The following is a 14067-nucleotide window of genomic DNA, read 5'->3' on the forward strand; positions in this document are numbered from 1 at the left end:
TTCCCGAGTTTCTTGAGTTTCCACCAGGTCGGAGGCAGAACAAGTTGTCATGAAGTGGTGTTGAAGTCAGCCACGATGGACTGACTTTTTACAGCCACTGGAAGGAAGACCACTAGAAGAGCAGGTCTTGAACCACCATCCAGAAAATCCATGGAGTTGGCTCCAGAGAAATGAAAGAAGGTCAACTTTTATCAACCTCCATCCAGATGTTCAACTTCATATCTTTACTCTGAGATTTTTAGCACCACAAACCTTTAGTATCACACTTTATTATCCTTTATTAGGACTTTCATGGAATCCACCAGCAGATTTAGTTTTTGTTGACAAACTTTATTCTTGTCGTCATGGGACTGCAGTATTTAAAACTCTTCCTTCTATTTGACCTCATGTTTATTAGTTTTAGTGGAGAAAGTTTGAATTGTCAATTAGTCTCTTAAAAACTAAATAATAAATTGGATTAGTCAAGAGGTTTAAATTTCTTACTTTGTCATATTTTAAATATGACAAAAAAATATAAAAAAATAAAGCATCTTAAGACAATTTGACCTGTAATTGGCGTTATATAAATAAAATTGAATTAAAATTGTATGTATCTTGTAATGTTTGAGTAATTCAGCCATATATGTTAGAAAACACATTTTCTTTGTCCATTAATCTGTAGATTGTTTTCTCCACTAATTCATTTCTTGTTTTGGTTTATAAAATGTCAAGCCCAAATATATTCAGTTTACGGTCATAAAAACCAAAAAGATTTACATTCATGATGCAGGAATCAGGCAGTTTTTCACTTTTTATCTTAGTTTAGTCAGAAAGATAGTTGATAATGTGTGAATTGTTGCAGCTTGTGAGCAGTAAAAGGTTTTAATCTTTGGGGCCGAGTGTCAAAAAACATTTAGAAACCAACATCAACAAAACACTCAACAAAGATTTGAACATCATTAAAGGGAAATCCAACTTTTGCATGACAATGTCTAATTAAAGGACATTTATTTCCAACTTAAATGTGTGATATTCATCCTCTGGAGCTTTCTCTACACATCGTCTTCCACCTGGACTGGTTTGGTCGGGAGCATGTGCAACAAACATTTGAAAAACTGCACTTTAACATCAATGAATGACGCTGAAGTTTAATCTCTACATAAATGAGTGAGTCTGGATGTGCTGCTCTGTCATTAACTCTTAAGTTTAGGAAAAGTTCAAACAAAAGAGGACAGTTCAGATCAGACTTGAGAATGAGCTTATTTTGAACAAACATCTCAGACATGCTGAGCTTCAGCACCTCTAGCAAGATATTTTAACAACAAGCAACTCAAGAGATCCAGAAGTTGGAGAGAGTTAGCTTTAGCTGAGCCAAAGAACATGTGGGATGCTAACCTAGCAAACACTTCAGACTTTTCTCTGTGAATTCTGAGAAATAATTTCCTATTTAATGACAGAGCTACACATCTTAACTCAGTCTCATTAAAACAGACTCTAATTCAGTGTCATCCATCCATATTAAAGTGCAGTTACCCAAAATGTTTGTTGCATGAGCTCCAACAAAACCTGTCCAGGTAGAAGGCGACTTTGACAAACAGGAAGTTGAAGATTCCAAGCAGATTTATAGAAGGGGGAACTGGACTGTACTAAGTGTGGTCGAGTATAAAGGGGTGTTTTGTGGGTTTTTAAGGCTGATAATGATTATTAGTGAGACATTTGGAGTAGATATTCATTTGCAGTAAATGAAAGTATTTAAAATCTTGAGTTAAACTTAGAAGAACACAAACTCTAACAGAAAACTTTGTTGATACATTTTTGTTTTGTTTACAGATGTTAAGTTAAAGGAGTTTTATTCGTGACGTATAACCAATCAAATCACTCCAGAAGACAGAGCGACCACAGGTAGATAAAGGTTCAGAGCCAAAGTAGCACCATTTTTAAATGTATTTATTACCGTAAATCAGTAAAAAATAAAATACTGATAATCAGTAAATCAGTCAGCCCACAATTACTACAGTTCTACAGTGGATGTGTCTTTTATACAGTATATGATGTATACACTATGTTTGTTTCTTCCTCTGTTGTTTTCTGGATTGTACTCAGCTGCATGCCTTCGTCCATCCGGCCTCCGCTGACTCGTCCCGCCTGCCGTCTCTGGAGCTGAAGCTGGATTGGAACAGACCAAAGTACAGTCCAATCACGATGCCAGCTGCCTCTCAAAAGGCTCCTTCATCTGGCAGGGGGCGCCACTTCTTCTGAGGGGAAGCTGAGCTGGTCCAGCAGAACTTTGGAGATGTGTTCCAGTGGTTGGTGGATGTGTGGGGAGATAGAGAGGGACCTTTGAATTGTTCACAAAGGAAAACAGGGAACTCATTGGTAGTTTTAGTTTAGGGTGCTACTGCAGTGTGGTTTTGGGTTTAAAGGAAGGTGAACAGGAAGAGGTTTTTTCGTATTGATTATCTTTTACTTTGTTCCTGGTTGGAATGCCCATCAATGTCAACATGAAGTTCACTTTTAGTTCTGTTTATTTATTTTTATTTTACTAACACCCATTTGTTTTTAACCCCCTCACATGTTGTGTTGTTGTAAACTTACTCTTTCAAATAAATACTCATCTAACCCTCTGGAAACCAGCATTTGGACTGTTTGTGTTGCTCCTCACCTACTGACAGCTGTGGACTAAAGGCTATACTGTGATGTTTGTTGGGCGACACGCTATATTACAGGCTTTTATAATTGCCATATTACTGTGACTTTTTTTTGTTTTAGTTTTTTTTGTTTTTTTTAGCAACATATAAGAATTCGAACAGTTTTAAAAGTTACTGCACTTTTACTTGTGCAATGAAATTATTATTCTATGGCATTTTTTAGACGACATATTATACTCTGATGTTTTCTTGAATTACATACTATTTTGACAATATACTACACTATGACATTTTTTGAACCACATATCATACATGACAATTTTAGGCAACATCCTATCATTTTGCGCTTTTTGAACCACATAATAATCTATGTTTTGTTTTTTTTTCTTGTCAACATGCTATACTATGAACTACAGGCCATACTATGTTATTCTTGAGTAAAGCATACTATACTTTGACATTTTCTGAACTACATCCTATACTATGGCGTTATACACAGAGTGCTTTGGTTACATGTTGATTTATAATCTAGATTTTTTTCTGTTTTGTTTTTTGACAGGATTACCACAGACCTGACTGTGAACACCGTCGACACCCACCTCAGGGAGAAGCTGCCTAAGATCTCAAGGCTGCTTGGTCGTGGTCTTTCTGGCACGTACTCTTCCAAGATGAGCCGGGAAGTTTAACACTGATGGAATGACACCAGGTCTAAGCCGACAAACTTCCAATTCCTCCTCAACCCATAGTCTCTGGGAAACCTACATGGAGTAAGAAAAGTAGACAGAGAAGTAATTAAGTCTGTACACAACATAGTAAAAAAAAAAATCATGCTAATAAATTAAGTACAAAGAACCGAATTTGCCAATATACTGGAGACCAGAGCTATTTAATTTGATAAGTATAACCTTGTTTAGTAACATTTCAATTATTTGAGAGCAGTCCTAAAGAACTGCCTGTAATCCCAATCATAAAATGGGTTTGGAGGAAGAACATAGATGGTAATCTGGATATACATGAGTTAGGCTTTATAAGTACTATTGGTTGTATTGGTGGTAGTTATAGCAATGTGACTACTACTAGTAGTAGTGGTATTGCACTCACTACTGCTGCTGATACTGGCACTGCTACTACAACTTGTAATACTATTACATATGCTGATACTACTTCTACGACTCTAACAGCTGTTTATACTACTACTGCTGCTTGTACTTTTAGTATTACTACTACTGCTTGTACAACTATACTACAGCTACTATTAATCATCTGGTATTTGCTTGTCAAGCTGCTAGCTCGCCTTAGCGTTTTGCTAGTGGCTAACTAGTTAGCTCTCATAGACTGGAAGCTCTCAACAAGATTTCATAATGAAAAAAGAGCCAAAAACTATTCTTACCTATGAAAAGTCATTCCAAGTTTCCATGTCTCAATCGTACGACACAGTGTGTAATTGTATGCAGCACAGTGAGCCGGCATACTTGTTTCCGTTTTCACGCCGTCTACATCAACAGAATGCACTGAAACTTTTCCCCCACTAGCTTAGCCTAGCAGTAGCACCGCAGCTCAAAGGGGCATGTCCTATCTACTCATTCATATCTATGAGAACAAAGGTGGCTGCACATAAGGACGCCTGACGTTGATTAGCTGCGTAAATACCATTATATACAGTCTATGGTAAATACGTATGTGAATCGCATCATTGGCTGCAGCAGCCAGTCACCGGTCACTCACTGACTCACACTGAAAAATAGCACAGAATAAAATGTTACGTATTTATTTTATTTACAATTTAGGTTGGATTTTTTTTTTGTGTGTGCAGTGCAGATTTTCTGTGCGCGGAGACCGTGTCAGCAGTGCGCAATTGCGCACGCGCGCAGTTTAGAGGGAACAGTGGGTGGGAGGTGTCCTCTATGATAGACAGGAGCTTTGTCATCATCCTCCTGTCTCCCACCACCTCCACAGGATTCAGGGGGCAGCCCAGGACAGAGATGGCTTTCTTTACCAGTTTGTTCAGTCTCTTCCTGTCTGCAGCCGTGATGCTGCTGCTCCAGCAGACCACTCCATACATGATAACTGATGCCACCACAGAATCATAAAATGTCCTCAGAAGTGCTCCCTGCACCCTGAAGAACCACAGTTTCCTGAGCAGGTGGAGTCTGCTCTGACCTTTCTTATAGAGTGCATTGATGTTAGTAGTCCAGTCCAGTTTCTTGTTTAAGTGAACACCCATGTACCTGTAAGAGTCCGTTCCCTGGATGTTCACTGGTGTAGGAGAAGTGTGTCTGTTCCTGCTAAAGTCCACCACCAGATCCTTGGTTTTCACCGCATTGATCTGGAGACAGTTCAGCAGGCACCAGTCCACAAAGTCCCGGTTAAGTTCTCTGTACTCCTCCTCATCTCCATCCGTGATGAGGCCGACGATGGCGGAGTTGTCAGAGAACTTCTGAAGTTGGCAGTTTGTGGTGTGATGAGAAAAGTCTGCAGGGTAGAGGGTGAAAAGAAAAGAATAACTATGGTAAGGAAAGATTACAGATGCATGAATGAATAAGGCAATATGTCAATATTTACACATAAAAGTGATAATTATTAAATCAATACAACCTTAAAAGTCAAGTGACTGTTATTTGAATAGCTCATTTAGACCAGCAACTGTTGAGCCAAAGTGCTACAAGAGAAACTAGAAAAGCACTCAGAGAGCGCAGTACTCTGCCGAGGCTGCTTATTTCATGTATCACTTCAGATGGAAAAGTCCCAATAAGTCCGCAGTCATCGATTTGTAGTAGGATCATGTGATTGTTAGCAGGCAGAGTGTCCACTTGTCGTAGTTACAGTGACTCCATCAATGATACAGAAATCGTAGATCCACACTATAAGCCTTATCACTGGCAAAATGTAATCAATTGGTCCTTGTGTCATTTCTGACCTTCCCTGAAAATTTCATGTCAATCCGTTGGTTCGTTTTTGAGTAATGTTGCACACAGACAGACAAACCAACTCCTTGGCAGAGTAATACGAGGAGCCTAAGGAAGTTACCAGCTAAATTTGAGTTAAGACCCTCTAGCACCACTGATGTATAAATTTACCTGCATGATTTAAATATGAAGGTTAAGATCCTACAATAATAAAATACAACTTTAAGACCTTTACAGTATCATACAAAATACTAATTTCCTGACAAACTTAGTTGTTAAAGTTAAAAACCTAAACTTGAACAAGTAAATTGGGGGACATAATCTTGTATAGTTGCAAGATCCATCATCTATACACCGCTTGATCCTCATTAGGGTCACGGAGGGGCTGGAATCTATCCCAGCTGGCTTGGGGCGAAGGCAGGGGAGACCTGGACAGGTCGCCAGTCTGTCGCAGGGCTACATATACAGACAAACAATCACACTCACATTCATACCTACGGACAATTTAGAATCATCAATTAACCTCAGCATATTTTTGGACTGTGGGAGGAAGCCGGAGTACCCGGAGAAAACCCACACATGCACAGGGAGAACATGCAAACTCCATGCAGAAAGATCCCGGGAAAGCCGGGACGCTGCAAGGCGACAGTGCTAACCACTACTCCGCTGTGCAGTAATTCCTTTAAGTCAATATAGTTTGTCGGTTCAATAAAACTTCATTAGAAGTTGTCATAACTGCAAATAGCTACATACATTTTTTTGTTTTGTTTGTTTGTTATAAACATTTGTTTTTAGAGTGTATAATATTTTCTACTCAAATAAATCCCTTGACTTTTTTTAAATTAAGATTCGACAAAAGTAGACATGGAAAACCAATAGAACTCATAGATTTCCTATGAGTAAAACCTCCAGCAGAACTGTACTTAGGCAAAGCCTTCTGTCTTGACCTCTACTTCCAGTTTCTGTTTGTTCTGCCTTCCTTGCCTTTATTCCTTGGAGTCAATTCTGGACAGTATGAGGAGATATTTAAAGGGCAAACATTAATTAGATAATAACAACTTTTAGTTAGAACACATGTTGTGCTTATGATTTATTATTTACATTTCACCTTTCAATATTTTAGGGGCGAAACTACACTGAATTATTGCTGAGTGTCAAAATGTATTTAGATTTTTTCTTCTGTCTTTTCAGTGACTTCGCTAGTTTGAAATAAACAGTGAATCACGTTTGGCCTGCAGGTGGCAGTCTCACCCCAGTCAGTAAAAATGGAAGTAGAGGTCAAACTGGAGACCAAGGTGAAAATTGGCGTCTTCTAGTCATTTCAATAGTAAGTTATATGGTATTGTAATTTGATATTAGAGGTCAATATGATACTATTTCACACCCCATATAAATACCTGATTCTTTCATATAACAGATCTTTTTTGTGCAACTTTAACATTGTTGGACTTGTTATATTTAAGATGGAAATCTTTTGTATGCTGCTTATCTGTGTAGAAAATTGGTCAAATTTTGAAAATCCATCTACCTCCTGAACTAGCGTCCCTTGTGCAGATATAAATATTGAAGAGTAAATTTGTAAAACTGGAAAATAATTTGCATAAATCTTTTAAATGCTACAAATTATCAAGTGAAATTCACAATGTTTCAAGCTCCCTTTTAAGGGCTGAAACTGACACTTAAAATGCCACAAAATTCAATCCAGGTGTGTGTTTTCACGTCACATGTACAGTATTTACTACAGTTGTTATGCCAATTTTTATTTCATCCCAACTTCTCCTAAAAATAAAGAAAAAACACTGTATACAAGGTCACATTTATGACCATTAATGTAATCTGAAGCTGGTAGTTAAACATGCATCCTGTTCTCCTGCAGACCTAAACCCCAGCGCTTGTTACAGCCTGTTGAAAATTATTGTCTTCTTTTTCTGCTCGACTTTTGAAGTTCGAACCTCATACAGTTTAAATCAGCCGTGACTCAGCTCTGAAATGAAAGTAAAACTGAATTTATCTCATTCACATCCTGTGTACTTTCTGACCCCCAGCAGTGTCAGCCTCCCCTTGTCATGCATCCATAAAGCATTCTTAAACACTTTAGCAGCCCTTTGTGTGTCGGCGGGCTGGAGGTTAACACAAGCACTACTTGACAGAGGGAGAGAGAGAGAGAGAGGAGGGAGGGGGATGGAGAGGGAAATGAGGTCCGGGCAGTACATCTTTTCTCAGTGGAGGCAGTGGCTGAGAGCACAGCGGTGGGTGTCTGCTGCTGAGCTGTAGGTGAGGATCAGGAGGTGTTTGTTGCCACGGTTCACGAGCAGGGCCCCTTGACAGCCTCGTTTGATGTGGTTGGCCCCTGTCGGAGGCTGGCTCTTTGCGCTGGTGTGACAGTCATTGCCGGGTGAGTGACTGTCAATGCCCCAACCGACAAAAGAGGAGAAGACAGGCATTCATGGGGCCTGATAATGGCCAGGCCAAGACAAGGCTGCCATTCTCGTACACTTTGATCATGTGGATTCTTTTGCACACCTTTGTAGGGGCTCCCTATTTGTTTAACAGATGGAGAGAGGGCTGTTTTTTGAAACGGCTTCACCTGGCCAGGGAAACTTGATGGAGATACTTCTCACTGTGAGATGCGTGTATGGCTAAATGCTTTTGGCATGTGTTCCTGTGTGCCTGTGAGTCGTGTGTGTGTGTGTGTGTGTGTGTGTGTGTGTGTGTGTGTGTGTGTGTGTGTGTGTGTGTGTGTGTGTGTGTGTGTGTGTGTGTGCAGCCTGCACCACTTACATGGAATTAGTGCTGGAAAAAAGGCTTCTTCTGCGACCCCTACATGAGCCTCCATATATGTGACATCCTCAACAACAAAGAGTCATATTTAGAGTTGAATTTACACTTATTAAAAATGTAAAAAAAAAAAAAAAAAATCACGTTGGGAGTAAAGCTGATACCTTAATATTTTTTGCCTACTCAACTGTAAGCTTTCAGAGAAAACATTTCAAACACTCTTGCTCATTACGCATGTCAATTACTGTCTATTACAGTGAGACAGACATTAGAACGATCCTTTGGCTTTACTGGACTACTGTGACTCACATGCTCTTACTGAGCTTCCCCTCACACACATTTTAAGATGGATTCAATTAGTGAGCCAGTTAAAATGTCTTAGGATGTGTCTTGCTCCTATTTACAAGTGTATCTTAATGGAATAATTTGAGAGAATCATGTATCCTACAGACTTTAATGATGGCAGGTCAACCTCAACATCCAGACAAAGCTACTGTACCTGTAGGCAACGACACACTCTTCTTTTTCATTAGTAGAGTGGAGAAACGCCGAGTCAGCACTGACTTGAAGAACTGTTTTTTTTTTACATCACCAGCAGCTACATCCTGTTCTATCTGTGTTATTTTTCATGATAGACCAGATTAGCTGTGCAAACATGTTCAATCACTACAGATTTTTTTTTATCAGACAGCTGGATCTTGGATTGCAATCTTGTGAAGAACTGGCAGGTTGCATGTCTCAGAACTCTTCACGGCATCAGATAGATGACCCACTTATCATAACACCGCTTACAATAGACAATAGTCATGAAGCAGGATATGCAAATGTCCTCAGTGAGGCTGAGTCGTGGTGGTCTGCAGTTCCTTTAACCGCATCCGGATGTTCGTCAGCCAACCACAGCTCAGAGATATAACACACACCTGCATTGGGTCTGAACCAACAGGCAGCGTTGCACGTGCTGAAACGATAAACTGCACAATCACTGAAATTATGAGAATTTACTGCCCATGAATAATAATGCAGGAGATAATTTCCTGATGTGAGTGTTGTGACTTTATGCACTTCAGCATGCATAGTTAAGAGGAAGAAGATTGTTTTGTATCTGGAAAGAATTTTGTGAAAAACGAGGAAAACAAATGCCCCTCCTTTCAAGCACTGATTCCCAAACTAGCAGTGTGCAAGTATATCTAAAAGCACTAGGTCAAGGGTGAGAGACACGGATTTAGCAGGAAGGCAAAACAATTAATAATAGGGAGCTATTACTGGGGGATTGTCAGTGCTAAGAGGGAGGTCAGGTTTCAGACCCTTTTGAAGACTTTGATGGTACAAAACCGGCCTCATTATAGAGATATTATCTCTATTCATACACTTAGAGAGCCGCTTGGATCCCTGCTGGGAAAGATTAGGTTCCTCCACTTGAGAACATCCTCCTTGGGTGCCCGGCTCTCAGAGCGCTGTTCTCAGTTCACGGCACACCCACCCTGCACGACTCAGCACAATGCTACTCAAAGCAACGCAGCTAAACTCAGCTCAGGGATGATCCAGTATAATCCACCCTGGTTGCGGTAGTTGTAATAGAGATCAAGCTAAACTGCAGCTAGCTAGATCATGGATCTTTTCAGCCTCTAGAGATGGAATGGCTGCTCTGACCATTGGTGAGTCTACAATGTCGGTCATGACAGAAAGGTTTTGACTATTAAATGGAATAGGATGGGATTTTGTGTGGATAGTCATGGTCCCCAGAGGATAAATCGCATGACATTTACCATAACACTATCATAAGGTTGATATTTGGAGTTATGAGTGAAATCTCCCAGTAACAAGTATCAAGTATCCAAGTAATGGACAGATCAGACTTTCCACTGCCATTCATGCCCTCTGAATAATGATGAATGCCTTAACTTTTTGTCCACTGCCATCATCCAAATTTTAAGTTGTCCAGAATTCGTACCAAACAAATGCCAATCTAGCAGTATCCCTTCTGCCTAAGCTGAGACAGAGGTGAGTTAGCATTTAGCTCTAAACATCACTGTGCCTATAATCAAAAACATCTCGGCCTCACTTGAAAACGATAGCCGTAATTCCAAAAGTCCACAAAAAAATGTTGGTTATCATTTCTTCATTCTGATGCTCTTTGATAATCAGTGAGTAAAAGGGAAAACAAAAAATGGACAAGAAAGAAGCCAGAGCTGATAAAGTATTTGCATAAAAAGTTAAAGACGCCCATGGAAATCCGCACCGACATGGTCAACACACTTGGTGAGGATTCCTAACACTATTTAACTGTAAAGAAGTGGGTCGCTGATTTCAAGCGGGACAATGAGCACTGAAGATGACCCACACTCTGGACGCTCAAAATCAGCAACCATGGACAATCAAATGGAGGCCATACGTCTGTGTAGATTCTCAGCCATCCAGGTCATGGTAATTGTAGGAGCTTCAGTTCAAAGCAACTGGACTTCTCTTGTAGATTCTTGAAGACGTTTCACCTCTCATCCAAGAGGCTTCTTCAGTTCTCACTAATGAGGAGTTCCAGAATGTATAGTCCCTTCAGGTCACATGACTAATGGCGCTTTAATTGTGAATCTGCCAAGTCAGGAGTGAATCAAGATGTTAACGATGGTGAAACTTTCTGGCTTCTTTCTTGTCCATTTTTGGGTTTCCCTCTTACCTAATGTTTTTTAAAGGGCATCACCTGCAAAGACAATATAAAAAATGTAGCTCCTTTTGAGGACAGTGATATAAGGCTTTATAGTATACAGTTATGCCCCAGAATGAGAGCTGTGCTCCTTGTTTCTGAGTGAAGCAGAGAACTTTCTGAAGTACCCTCCTTATACAGCTTAAAAGAGGTGTTATTTGTCCCCTTGTTTGTTTCTGAAATTAGAAGTAATGCAGTGGATTGCGTGCTGTCCTAATTAGAAAATTGTAAATGCAGACGAGACTCTAAACACTGCACATTTAATAAACTCTTAGTATATGGCCATGAAATCATGCAAATTACCCCCATTTTCAACATGAAACATTCACACTGTAAAACAGCAAGCTATCACATGTTAAGACGTTAAGACAAAGAAACACGTTATGCTTGTGTCTGCTCTGGCACTGAGCTCAGAGCCCAAACATTTGCTTCTAAGACACCACAAAGCAATCTGCTGCCACATCTGACATTCACATGAGGCCCAAGCTTTGTTGTTGACCTCACGAGGCATTCTGATTTCTGAGGAGTTTTGCAGTACATAGAATGATTGTATGATTTTAATTAGGGGGAATTTCAAGCAAAAGGAAGATTTCTTCTCGGTGTCTTTCTTGCTGTCTTTGTGTTGTTTGTTCAGATGTGTGTTTACATGATATTTTTGGTAGAAAGATCCCTCTCTAACAAATGACTAACAAATACAGTTTTTTGGTTTTTTCTTACACAAAAGACTATGAACTATAAATATGTAGTAGTGGATGCAATATGTAAGTTGCATTAAATGAAATAGTGCACCAATCTGTGTGCACTAAGTCTTACATCATTTTCATTTTTAAATAATATTAATATTGCTATACTTTCTATGTAAAAGCAGGTTTCTAGAAAGAAAACTTGCATTGCCATATTCGGTTTTGCTTAATTTTGCAAATGCAAAAAAACACATCTCAGTGGCCTTTTTTTATATTCAGTTTCATTCTATTTTTGGACTGTAGACTACAATTGGCACTTTCCTTTGAACATTAGCAATGTTATTATGGAACAATAAATGGTTAACACAGTTGAAGAGTTTATAAATGATGCACTCAGTCTCTTGGGACAGTTAGCTGGAATCCTGATCTTAAGCATAAACATGTGCAACAAATGATCTCGCTCTCTCAGCAACAGGAAAGGAAAGCAACCAGCACTTTAAATTTGTACTGTCAGATTCAATTTCATTTCTTCTCTGGAACAACAATTTTGCTTCAGGTCATAGTCACTAATTGATTAGTCTGCAAAGCATTGCAAAGTTGACTATGATGACGTGTTTTTTTTGTGTTTTCGCAAAGAAATTTTACACTTTCATCCATTCTGAAGCAAAGGCACCTGTTCTCCAAAGGTTTTATATCACTTTGCTGAGAAATATTAGTTCCTACACAGTGCTGACTGAGAGAACAATAAGCCAAATGCTGAGTGAAGTCTGCAAACAATATTCAGAAAATTGAGAATTAGCTGTAGCTAAAACTCTACATGCAACACATCGGATTCATGAACTGTATTGAAGCTATGTTAATTGCATTGTCCCTATTAAATAAAAACAATTAAATGTTTTCAAATATGGTGAAAAAACTTACTTCATCGCTAAACAAAAAAACCTCTTTGAAAACATTCTGTTTCCATGCTGATGTTTGTTTCTCATTCTGACTCTTCCTAATTCCAGTAAGTAAAAGCTCATGTGTGGTGGCGACTGATGATCTGACTTTCAAGGACGAAGACAAGAGGCGAGAGAAGATAAAGCTGAAGGAAGTTAACAGACCTGGCAGAGCGCTTTAATTGAGGGTGAAAGACTGTGATTTTTTACGAAGAGCCCACATAGATCTGCGCTGAAAGTAGCTTTGATGAGGAGCCCGGCAGGCACCGAGGACCAGGACATATCGGCAGGTTGACAGGAATGGCTTGGGGGGGGGAGGGGGTTGCTGGAGCTAGGAATTTGGAGAGAGAGTTGACTGGTCTTTTTCTCTTAAGTTTTTTTTTTTATTGTGGCGGTAAGGTTTAAATAGGGGCTAGGCTGGACAGCAAGTCTCTGGGGGCAGTTAACAAGCTAGAAGAGTGTGAAGTGACTGTCACACTCTCTGAGCAACAAGTCCTCAAACACACTTCCAGCAGTGGACAAGTGTGGCCTCGGGGTGGGACGGATAATTGAAACAAGGACTCTTAAAAAAGCAGATGACAGCCAAAGCTAGCTGGAGAATTTTTGCATCTTTTCCCTCAATTTCTCACACAAACATCAGACATACATACTTAATTTGTCACCTCTCCTGTCTTTTTGCGTAGCTTTGAAGTGTTTTTATTAAAATAAATCTAAAATTTCCTTCAAATTCTAGTCCAGAGATTGTTTTTCTTCTTCACATTGCAATAGCAAATGCTCAAGTGGAACGGGTCAGCCTTGCTATGCTGCCTTACCCTAATCAGGTTCATTACATAGCTTGTAAAAAACAGACAAGAGTGTGGGAAGTCACAAAAAAGGTGTTCTTCATTTCCGCCCTCCTCTGCCAAATTAAATGGCAAAGATCAGAGAGGGTGTTTCATTGAAATATTAGCACAGGTGATCAGAAAAGTCTCTCAGGCTTCATCTGGACTAGCTCTAGCAACACTCCTGCAACCTGCTCTGTTTCTGACTGCTTGATGATTTGAACCAGCAGCTGTAAAAAAAAAAAAAAGAAAAAACAAGAAAGAAAAAGAAAAGAAAAAAGAAAAGAAAAGGAAAGACTCCCTTAATTTGCCCCATGTGGCCAAGGAGAAGAAAAGAGAGTGAAGGTGTCAAAAAAACGGTCTCCTTGCTGGTTTTACTGGACAGTAATGGAGCTGATTTGACCGTGTTACAAAATGCTTGCAGAGAGAGACAGCAGAGGTCATGGGATAGGAAGAGGATGTAAGTCTTTCCAGGTGTCTGTGACCATGAAGAACGATAAAATCATCAGGTGAAAAAGCATAAATGACTCGGAGAATAAACTTTTTGGTGAGAGAGAGAGAGAGAGAGAGAGAGAGAGAAAGATTGGTGTTTGATGCTTCTCATTTGTTTGAAATG

General features: G+C 39.6%; 1 long non-coding RNA gene across 1 annotated transcript; it reads right to left on the minus strand.

Moving 5' to 3' along the window:
* Window positions 1-1909: 1909 nt before the first annotated feature.
* On the minus strand, window positions 1910-13991 carry LOC129349999 (uncharacterized). Its single transcript, XR_008603185.1, has 3 exons — window positions 4018-13991; window positions 3227-3385; window positions 1910-2317 (listed from the first exon to the last, which is right to left on the minus strand). It is a non-coding gene; the product is annotated as an uncharacterized LOC129349999 (long non-coding RNA).
* Window positions 13992-14067: the final 76 nt, after the last annotated feature.

This window comes from Amphiprion ocellaris, chromosome 2 (assembly GCF_022539595.1).
Source record: "Amphiprion ocellaris isolate individual 3 ecotype Okinawa chromosome 2, ASM2253959v1, whole genome shotgun sequence".
Lineage (NCBI taxonomy): Eukaryota > Metazoa > Chordata > Actinopteri > Pomacentridae > Amphiprion > Amphiprion ocellaris.